The following is a 10,508-nucleotide window of genomic DNA, read 5'->3' on the forward strand; positions in this document are numbered from 1 at the left end:
CTTCTTCTCCTTCTTCTCCCTCTTCTTCCTCTTCTCCTTCTCCTTCTTCTTCTCCTTCTTCTTCTCCTTCTTCTTCTTCTTCTTCTTCTTCTTCTTCTTCTTCTTCTTCTTTTCTTCTTCTTCTTCTTCTTCTTCTTCTTCTTCTTCTCCTCCTCCTCCTTCTTCTTCTCCCTCTTCTTCTTCTTCTCCCTCTTCTTCTTCTTCTCCCTCTTCTTCTTCTTCTTCTACTTCTTCTTCTTCTTCTTCCTCTTCTTCTTCGTCTTCTTCTTCTTCTCCCTCTTCTTCTTCTCCCTCTTCTTCTTCTTCTCCCTCTTCTTCTTCTCCCTCTTCTTCTTCTTCTCCTTCTTCTTCTTCTTCTTCTTCTTCTTCTTCTTCTTCTTCTTCTTCTTCTTCTTCTCCCTCTTCTTCTCCCTCTTCTTCTCCCTCTTCTTCTCCTTCTTCTTCTTCTTCTTCTTCTTCTTCTTCTTCTTCTTCTTCTTCTTCTTCTTCTTCTTCTTCTTCTTCTTTCTTCTTCTTCTTCTTCTTCTCCTTCTACTTCTTCTTCTTCTTTCTTCTTCTTCTTTCTTCTTTCTTCTTCTCCTGCTCTACCTCTCTACCTCTACCTTACGCTGCCTCTTGACCACAGGCAAGGCAGAGTCAGGGAGAGAGTCAGGGGGTTGGGTCAGGGACAGGAATGGGCAGGAAGGGGACAGGAAACCAAGACAGGGGGCAATTCATGGGTGCAGAAAATGCCCTCTGAGAGTCCTGGGGGGCGGGGAGCCCTAGAGACCCGAGAGCCCCCAAGGACCAGGGGCCAGAGAGACTGCTAATCTGACTTTGTTTTTTCCTGCTTTTCTAGGAAATGATAAGATACCCGAGGGCAGGGGCTGAAGCAAGCACAAAGTATGCTCCTCCTCTCCTTTTGTGATTCCCCTCAATTCAATTCAATCATATTTATTGAGCACTTACTGGGCACAAAGCACTGTACTAAGCACTTGGGAGAGTACAATGTAACAGTAAACAGACACTTTCCCTGCCCTCAACTAGCTTACAGACTAGAGGGGGAGACAGGCGTTAATATAAGTGAATAAATTACAGATGTGGACATAAGTGCTGTGGAGCTGGGGGATGAATAAAAGGAGCAAGTCAAGGTGATTCAGAAAGGAGTGGGAGAAAATGAAAGAGGAGCTTAGTCAGGGAAGGCCTCTTGGAGAAGATGTGCCTTCCAGCACTTAGTGCAGTGCTCTGCACACAGTAAACGTTCAATAAATACGATTGAATAAGGCTTTGAAGTAGGGGGAGAGTAATTGTCAGATTTGAGGAGGGAGGGCGTTTCACTTGTGTAGATTTGTACATATGTATTACGCTATTTTATTAGTGATGTGTATATAGCTGTAATTCTATTTATTTTGATGGTATTGACACCTGTCTACTTGTTTTGTTTTGTTGTCTGTCTCCTCCTTCTAGACTGTGAGCCCGTTGTTGGGTAGAGACCGTCTCTATCTGTTGCCGATTTGTACTTCTCGAGCGCTTAGTACAGTGCTCTGCACACAGTGAGCGCTCAATAAATATGATTGAATGAATGAATGAATGAATGAATGAAAGTTTCAGGCCAGCGGTGAGATAGATGAGATTGAGGTAGAGTGAAAAGGTGTCTCCCTCTCCCAGGGGCTTAGGGCTGGCTTCAGTGTTAGAGAAGCAGCATTGCTCAGTGGAAAGAGCCCGGGCTTTGGAGTCAGAGGTCATGGGTTCGAATCCCAACTCCACCACATGTCTGCTATGTGACCTCGGGCAAGTCACTTAACTTCTCTGAGCCTCAGTTACCTCATCTGTAAAATGGGGATGAAGACTGTGAGCCCCACGTGGGACAACTTGATCACCTTGTATCCCCCCCAGTGCTTAGAACAGTGCTCTGCACATAGTAAGCGCTTAACAAATGCCATCATCATTATTATTATTAAGTGACCTCCCACTAGGTCTCTGCCCAGCCACTGTCCACCCACTTCTCTCTCTCTGTCCTGGCTACCCCCTTTCTTCTGCAGGTCATCAGGGTGGAGCAGAAGAGGCGTGGAAGCCTGCGGATGGATTGCTCATGGAACCCCCTAGCCTGGGTCCCCAGCCCTGCCCTTTCTCTCAAATGTGCTCAGAGAGCTTCGGGGTGGACCGTGACTCTAGTTCAGGCTGCAGTAGAGGCGATGGGGGTGGCAGGGCTGGGGTCTTGGTGTTCCCTTGGGAGCCTATGACCTCTGCATCCGCTTCAATGGGGGCCTGCAAGGTTGAGCCGGCCTAGGGGGCCATGGCAGATCAGGGGGCTGAATCAATCTCGGCCACTTACCTCCTGTGTAACTTGGAGCAAGTCACTTAGCGGCTCTGAATTTGGTCTGTAAAATGAGGATAAAATCCTACTCCCTCCTACTGAGACCAGGAGCTCATCACCGGGATTCCAGGTACACCCCCATCAATCACTGGGACAGCCTAGAGTACTCAGCCTTCCCAGACTGAGCCCCCTCCTTCCTCTCCCCCTCCTCCCCCTCCCCATCCCCTCCGCCTTACCTCCTTCCCCTCCCCGCAGCACCTGTATATATGTATATATGTTTGTACGTATTGATTACTCTATTTATTTTATTTGTACATGCTTATTCTATTTACTTTATTTTGTTAATATGTTCTGTTTTGTTGTCTGTCTCCCCCTTCTAGACTGTGAGCCCACTGTTGGGTAGGGACCGTCTCTCTATGTTGCCAACTTGTACTTCCCAAGCGCTTAGTACAGTGCTCTGCACACAGTAAGCACTCAATAAATACGATTGAATGAATGAATGAATGAATGGGCAGGGACTCTTTCTGACCTGATGCTCTTGCATCTTTTCCAACGCTTAGTTCAGTGCTTAAGGTAGAATAAGCACTTAATTATTATTATTATTATAGATGTACTGATAATAATAATAATGATGACATTTGTTAAGTGCTTACTATGTGCAAGGCACTGTTGTAAGTGATGGGGAGGAAACAAGGTGATCAGGTTGTCCCACGTGGGGCTCACAGTCTTATTACTCTATTTATTTATTTATTACTCTATTTATTTATTTATTGCTCTATTTATTTATTTATTATTACTCTATTTATTTTATTTGTACATATTTATTCTATTTATTTAATTTTGTTAATATGTTTTGTTTTGATCTCTGTCTCCCCCTTCTAGACTGTGAGCCCACTGTTGGGTAGGGACCGTCTCTCTATGTTGCCAACTTGTACTTCCCAAGTGCTTAGTACAGTGCTCTGCACACAGTAAGCGCTCAATAAATACGATTGAATGAATGAATGAATGAATCCCCATTTTACAGATGAGGTAACTGAGGCCCAGAGAAGTGAAGTGACTTGCCCAAAGTCACCCAGCTGACAAGGGGCAGTGCTGGGATTTGAACCCATGAACTCTGACTCCAAAGCCCGGGCACTTTCCACTGAGCCATTGCCTGCTGAGTGGAAAGCTGAGGAAAAATAGATCAGCAGTAAATTCCATCCTAGGATCGATTGGTCTGAGCCAGTAGCGTGATGTTCTTAGTTAAAGACCAGGTGTCAGGATGTAATTCCCATCCCATGTAATTTGTTCTGACAATTTTGACACCTGTCTACATGTTTTGTTTTGTTGTCCATCTCCCCCTTCTAGACTGTGAGCCCGTTGTTGGGTAGGGACCGTCTCTATATGTTGCGGACTTGTACTTCCCAAGTGCTTAGTACAGTGCTCTGCACACAGTAAGCGCTCAATAAATATGATTCAATGAATGAATGAATGAATGAATTCCTTCCAGATCATTCCTTAGGGGCCAGGTGGGAGGTTAGGTGGGAACCAAGGCCCAGGTATGGCCAGACTTGCCTTTCCGCCCAGCTGTGGGGCTTTGTGGGGAGGGGAAGGACCCAGAACAGTATAGGATGATGTGTGGTATTTGTTAAGCGCTTACTATGTGCCGGGCACTGTACTAAGCACTGGGGTAGATACAATTTAATCAGGATAGACACAGTCACCGGAGGAGGGCTTGGGGGTGAGGGGTGGAAAGGGTCTGGAGAGGGAGGCCAGAGGGGGGGACCGGGCAGGGATAGACGGAGGCAGCATAGGAAAAAACAAGCCCGAAGGCCAAGGCCACCCTCCCGTCCCCAGCTTGATGCTTGCTGGGGTAGATACAAGGTAATCTGATTGTCCCACATGGGGCTCACAGTCTTAATCCCCATTTTACAATTGAGGTAACTGAGGCACAGAGAAGTTGAGTGGCTTGCCCAAGGTAACACAGCAGACAAGTGGAGGAATCAGGATTAGAACCCAAGTCCTTTGACTCCCAAGTCTGGGCTCTTTCCATTAAGCTGCTTCTCACCCCATCCTTTCTTGCGGATCCACTCCAGGGAGTTGGCTGAGGCTCTCCCTTCGGGGGGAGGTTTGCAGGCCAGTGGGAGTGGAGTCTCTGAGAGCAGAGGCCCTGCAGACCCTGCGGATGGTGGGGGCGGGAGAGCAGGGCCTGGTCCAATCAATCAATCAATCAATCAACTGTATTTTCTGAGTGCTTACTGTGTGCAGAGCACTGTACTAAGCGCTTGGAAGAGGACAATACAACAGACACATCCCCTGCCCACGGCGAGCCGACAGTCCTGAGGAGGCTAAGCACAAGAAACAACTTGTGGTGGGCGTGGGGTTGGGGTCGCGGGAACAGGCCGTGGGACGACTTGGATTTTTCATCTCTGGAGGCTGCGGAGTCGGGAGGGGGGCTTGGGTTCATTCATTTATTCAGTCGTATTTATTGAGCGCTTCCTGTGTGCAGAGCACTGTACTAAGCGCTTGGGTTGTAGGCAGGGACGTGAAGAAGCAGGAGGGCGGCAAGGATGAACCCTGGGAGTGGGAGGAAGGGCAGGGACGGGGCAGGGGCATGGCAGGGCCACCTTCTTCACCTCAGAACTGTCTCTGGATATTAGGAGGTGGGGGTTTGTGCTAGGACTGAGCTGGGCTTCCCCCCAACTCCCCTCCCTTGCCTCCTTTTACCTGCCTTCTGCAGGCTCCCAGAACTGGGGGTCTGATTTCATCCTTTCTCCCCCCCCCAGCATAATCAGAGTGCCCCCCGCCTCCCCTCTTCGCCGCGTTTTCTTTTTGCAGCCAAGAGTGTGAGCCAAGAAGCAGCTGCCATGGTGACCGGAGTTAGTGGAGCGGGGGTGGTGGAAGGAGATGGGGAGACTGGAGAGAGAGAGACAGAGCCACAGAGACAGAGAAAGACTGACTGAGATGGAGGGAGGGAGACAAGGAGAGGCAGAGAGGTGTATTGCTCTGAAAGGGGTGGAGTGATCCAAATAATAATAGTAATAATAATAATAATAATGGCATTTGTTAAACACTTACTATGTGTCAAGCACTGTTCCAAGTGTCATGGTAGACACAAGGTAATCAGGTTCGACACGATCCCTGTCCCACATGGGGTTCACAGTCTTCATCCCCGTTTTACAGATGAGGTAACCAAGGCCCTGAGAAGTGTAAGAAATAATAATAATGATGGCAATGTAAGTAATAAAAATAATAATAATGATGGCATTTATTAAGCACTTACTATGTGCAAAGCACTGTTCTAAGCGCTGGAGAGGTAGCAAGGTGATCAGGATATCCCACCAGGGGTTCACAGTTTTAATCCCCATTTTACAGATGAGGTAACTGAGGAACAGAGAAGTGAAATGACTTGCCCAAGGTCACACAGCCGACAAGCGTCAGAGCTGGGATTAGAACCCAGGTCCTTCAGACTCCCTTGCCCATGCTCCATCCACTAGAAGAAGCGGCTGAGAAGCAGCGTGGCTCAGTGGAAAGAGCATGGGCTTTGGAGAAAGAGGTCATGGGTTCAAATCCCGGCTCCACCAATTGTCAGCTGGGTGACTTTGGGCAAGTCACTTAACTTCTCTGGGCCTCAGTTAAATGGGGATTAAGACTGTGAGCCCCCCGTGGGATAACCTGATCATCTTGTATCCTCCCCAGCTCTTAGAACAGTGCTTTGCACATAGTAAGCGTTTAATAAATGCCATCATCATCATCATCATCATCATCATCATCACTAGCCCATGCTGCTTCCCATCAAAGATGGGCTGAGTTGACGGGGTTTGAATGCCCACCCAGCTCTGGGCGGAGAAAGCAGAATGGGGGCAATTGGGTAGGGAGGGAACCCAGACGGACAGCCGTCATGGATTGCTGTGTTCCAAGGTTGAGGTGGGGTTGGGACAGGGCTTAGATTTTGGGAAGAAGCCCGGGACCCAGTTGGCTGCCCCCTTCCCACAAACTGGACAGATATACACATAGTTAAGGGATGGACTATTATTCGGTCTAGAGGACCATTTCCTAAGAACCATTTAATAAGCTCTGAAGTGAATATTAGCCACTCGTATACCTACCAATAATATTCTTACAGTATTCCTTGGGTACAGAATCCCTCCTGCCGTTGCCACAGAAAGTTCCATTACTTACAATCACGCAAATAAGAGACACAGGAATTTTCATGAGCAGCAGGGACACTATATATGTACATATAAATATGCATATTTCTATATATAGATAGTATCTGCCTATATCAATCAATCAAGCAGTCAATCGGTGGTATTTACTGACCTTTTACTGTGTGCAGAAGACTGTACTAAGCACTTGAGAGAGTACAATGCAACAGAGTTGGTAGACAAATTCCCTGTCCACAAGGCGCTTACAGTCTAGAGAGGAGCTCACTATGTATAGATACATAAATTGGAACTTTATATATAGTTTTTGCTGGGTGCGGTGAAGGTTAGGTAGAATCATCTGTGGCCTGGATGGGCCCCCGAGTTGTATTCTTCCTATCCCTACACTCTACCCACCCTCCCAGCAGCACCCAGATGCTTTTGGAGAGCCATGGACACAAATACCCACGCCCACACAGATCTACCCAGAAATACAGACACGAATACTCTTATAAGCATCCTCGCCCACCCACAAGCAGGCACGCACGCACTGAATAAACACCCAGTGTCTCACACAAAGGCGGTCAACGTCAGTCGCAGAGAAATAGGCACACAAAGAGGCAGCGACACGCAGGCAGGCACCACAATTCCCAGGGCAGTAGGTGGGGGGGCTGTGTGATTCCCGTGGCCCCCGGGGGTCCTCAATCCCACCCTCTTGCACCTAAACAGGAGCAGACAGTGACCCCCTAATCAGTAGCCATCATTTTGCAGTGACCCTTCGGCCAGGGGCACTGATCAGGTGGGGCCCGGTGGCCCCTGGGGGGAGCGGAAACTAGTGGCCTCCAGGAGGACGAGGCACTGACTTTAGTGACTGACAATTTTGGGGTGAAGATGGATGAGGCTCTGGGCAAGAAAGTAGGGAGGGGCACTGGGGACAGGGTACAGCTGGCACACTCCCACGGATGCTTGCACTGTTTAATAATGATGGCATTTCTTAGGCGCTTACTATGTGCCAGGCACCATACTAAGCACTAGGGCGGATACAAGCAAATCGGGTTGGACACAGTCCCTGTCCCCTGTGGGGCTCAAAGTCTCATCCTCTTTTTCCAGATGAGGTAACCGAGGCCCAGAGAAGTGCAGTGACTTGCCCAAGGTCACACGGCAGATAAGTGGCGGAGCCGGGATTAGAACCCATGACCTTCTGACTCCCATGCTCTATCCACTATTCATTCATTCAATCGTATTTACTGAGCGCTTACTGTGTGCAGAGCACTGTACTAAGCGCTTGGGAAGTGCAAGTTGGCAACATATAGAGACGGTCCCTACCCAACAACAGGCTCAAGCCATGTTGCATACCAGCTCAGGCTCAGAAGGGAGATTCGGGGGTTGGACTCCCGAGGAGCAGGGCCCCTTCGGAGGTGGCAGCCCAGAACCCTAACATTGCCGGCTCCCCACCCCATCTTGCCCCTCAAAGAATGACAACGGGCAGACAAACACCAGACCCGTTAATTCCGACTTCCAACTTCAGACTGCCTGAGCTTCCCAGCATTTTCCCTGGTGCAATTCCTCTCTTCTCGTCTCCTTGGGGGCCTTGTGCTCAGCTGATGGGGTTTGAATTCCCTCTCTGCAGCTGTAGGGTAAAGTTCAGTTGAACCCAAGGCTGGGGCAAAGGAGGAGGCCAGATTTGGAGGACTCAGGAGGGCAGAGAACACAACCCTGATTCGGCCAGTTGCTTATTAGAACAGTGCTTGGCACACAGTAAGCGCTTAACAAATGCCATTATTATTATTATTATGGTCTTTGTTACATGTTTACTAGGTGTCAAGCACTGTTCTAAGCGCTGGGGTAGATACAAGTTAATCAGGTTGGACATAGTCCCTGTCCTATGTAGGGCTCAGAGTCTAGGAAGGGAGGAGAATTTAATCCCCATTTTACAGATGAGGTAACTGAGGCACAGAAAACTGAAGTGACTCGCCCAAGGTTACACAGCAGGTAAGCGGCAGAGCTAGCATTAAAAACCGTGTCCTTTGACTCCCGGGCCAGTGCTGTTTCCACTAGGCCACACTGCTTCTCTGTTGCGTGTGATCTTGGGCAAGTCCCTTCTCTGTGTCTCAGTTTCCTCAACTATAAGTGGGGATTAAACCCCTTTTCTCCCTCCTGCTTAGACTTTGAGCCTCATGTGTGTCAGAGACTGTGTCCAACCTGATTACCGTTTATCTACCCCAGCACACAGTTCGGTATTCAACCCTTAGTAAGCACTGAATGAATACCATTAAAAAAACCCCAAACACACATACGGAAAAACAAAAAAATCTGGGATTGGCCACTCAGTCTGGGGAGATCTTACATGCTGCAGACTGTTACCCTACTGTCGGTCTCATCAATCAATCAGTCGATCATTCAATAGTATGTATTGAGCGCTTATTGTGTGCAAAGCAGTCCAGTGGGAAGAATGCTGCTCTGGGAATCAGGAGACCTGGATTGTAATCCTGGTCTGTCTGCTGGGATGCTCCGTCTGTGGTGAAGCTTTCCGACCGAAGAACCGAGTTCGAGGTATCCTGTGTGGTGGACAGGCCCCGCAAGAATCCTGACGATGACCTGGCTAACTATGAGCCTCATATGGGACAGGGACCGTGTCCAGCTGTGAGCCCCATATGGGACAGAGACTGTTTCCAGACAGATTTGCTTAACAAATAACCTGGTTATTATTATCAGAGGTGAAGACTGCAGCGGTTACTGAGGCAACCGCCTTCCGAGTCTTGTTGTCTTGGCATAGAATGGGTTCGCCGTGGCGATCACTTCGGCCCTGCCTGGGTCCCGCATGCCGAGCCCATCCACCGGCACTTTGTCCCGCATTGCACCGCTGTGTGTGTGGCATCCTGGGCACGGTGGGAAGACGGGGCATGAGTGGCATTGGGCAAGGCGCTGGCTCCCGTTCCCCCAGTCTCAGGAACGGGGCTCACCTGCTGCTTCCGGAGGGAGACTCCATCAATCAAGTATCCCGTTATTGGGTAGGGATTATCTCTATTTGTTGCCGAATTGTACTTTCCAAGTGATTAGTGCAGTTCTCTGCACACAGTGAGTGCTTAACGAATAAGATTGAATGAAGATTTATTGAGTGTTTGCTGTGTGCAGAGCATTGTACTAAGCGCTCAACTCCACAACTAAAGTCAATGGTGAGGTCTGACTCCCAAGTAGGTGGCTCCAGCCGGGAGCAGCAGGCGTGTTAGGGAATGATCAATCGATCCAAGGCATTTATTGAGCACTTACTGTGTGCAGATCACTGTATACTATGCGCTTGGGAGAGAAGCAGCATGGCACGGATAGAGCACGGGCTTGGGAGTCAGAAGGACCTGGGTTCTAACCCCGCCTCCACCACTTACCTGCTGTGTGACCTCGGGCAAGTCACTTAACTTCTCTGTGCTTCAGTTCCCTCGTCTGTAAAATGGGGATTTAAGACTGTGAGCCCCCGTGTGGGACAACCTGATTACCGTATATCTACCCCAGCGCTTAGAATCATGCTTGACATATAGTAAGTGATTAACAGTTGCCATCAAGCTCTTAGTACCGTGCTCTGCATACAGTAAGCGCTCAATAAATATGATTGAATGAATGAATGAATCATTATTATTACTATTATTAGAATGACACAATAGAATTGATAATAATAATAACAATAATAATAATGAGGTGGTAGACATGATCCGTACTCACAAGTAGCTCACAGACTAGAGGGATAGGAGGAAGTGGGGACCCAGGGTGCTGGCTATCTTCCCATTTCACCCAGGGTCTTGAGCCCCATTTCTGAGGCATTGTGTTTCTTTGCACTCCCAACCCTAAAACTACTCTAGAAGATCCTCAGTTCCCCAATACCTCTGCACCACTCTCTGTAGCCTCTCACGCCCTGCCCATCCAAGCCCACTGAATAATAATAGTGATTGCAGTATTTGTTAAATGCTTACTACGTGCCAGGCACCGTACTAAGCACTGGGGTCGATACAAGCTAATCAGCTTAGACACAGTTCCTGTCCCACATGGGGCTCCCAGTCTTAATCACCATTTTCCAGATCATGTAACTGGGGTAAAGA

This window comes from Tachyglossus aculeatus, chromosome 2 (assembly GCF_015852505.1).
Source record: "Tachyglossus aculeatus isolate mTacAcu1 chromosome 2, mTacAcu1.pri, whole genome shotgun sequence".
Classification (NCBI taxonomy): domain Eukaryota; kingdom Metazoa; phylum Chordata; class Mammalia; order Monotremata; family Tachyglossidae; genus Tachyglossus; species Tachyglossus aculeatus.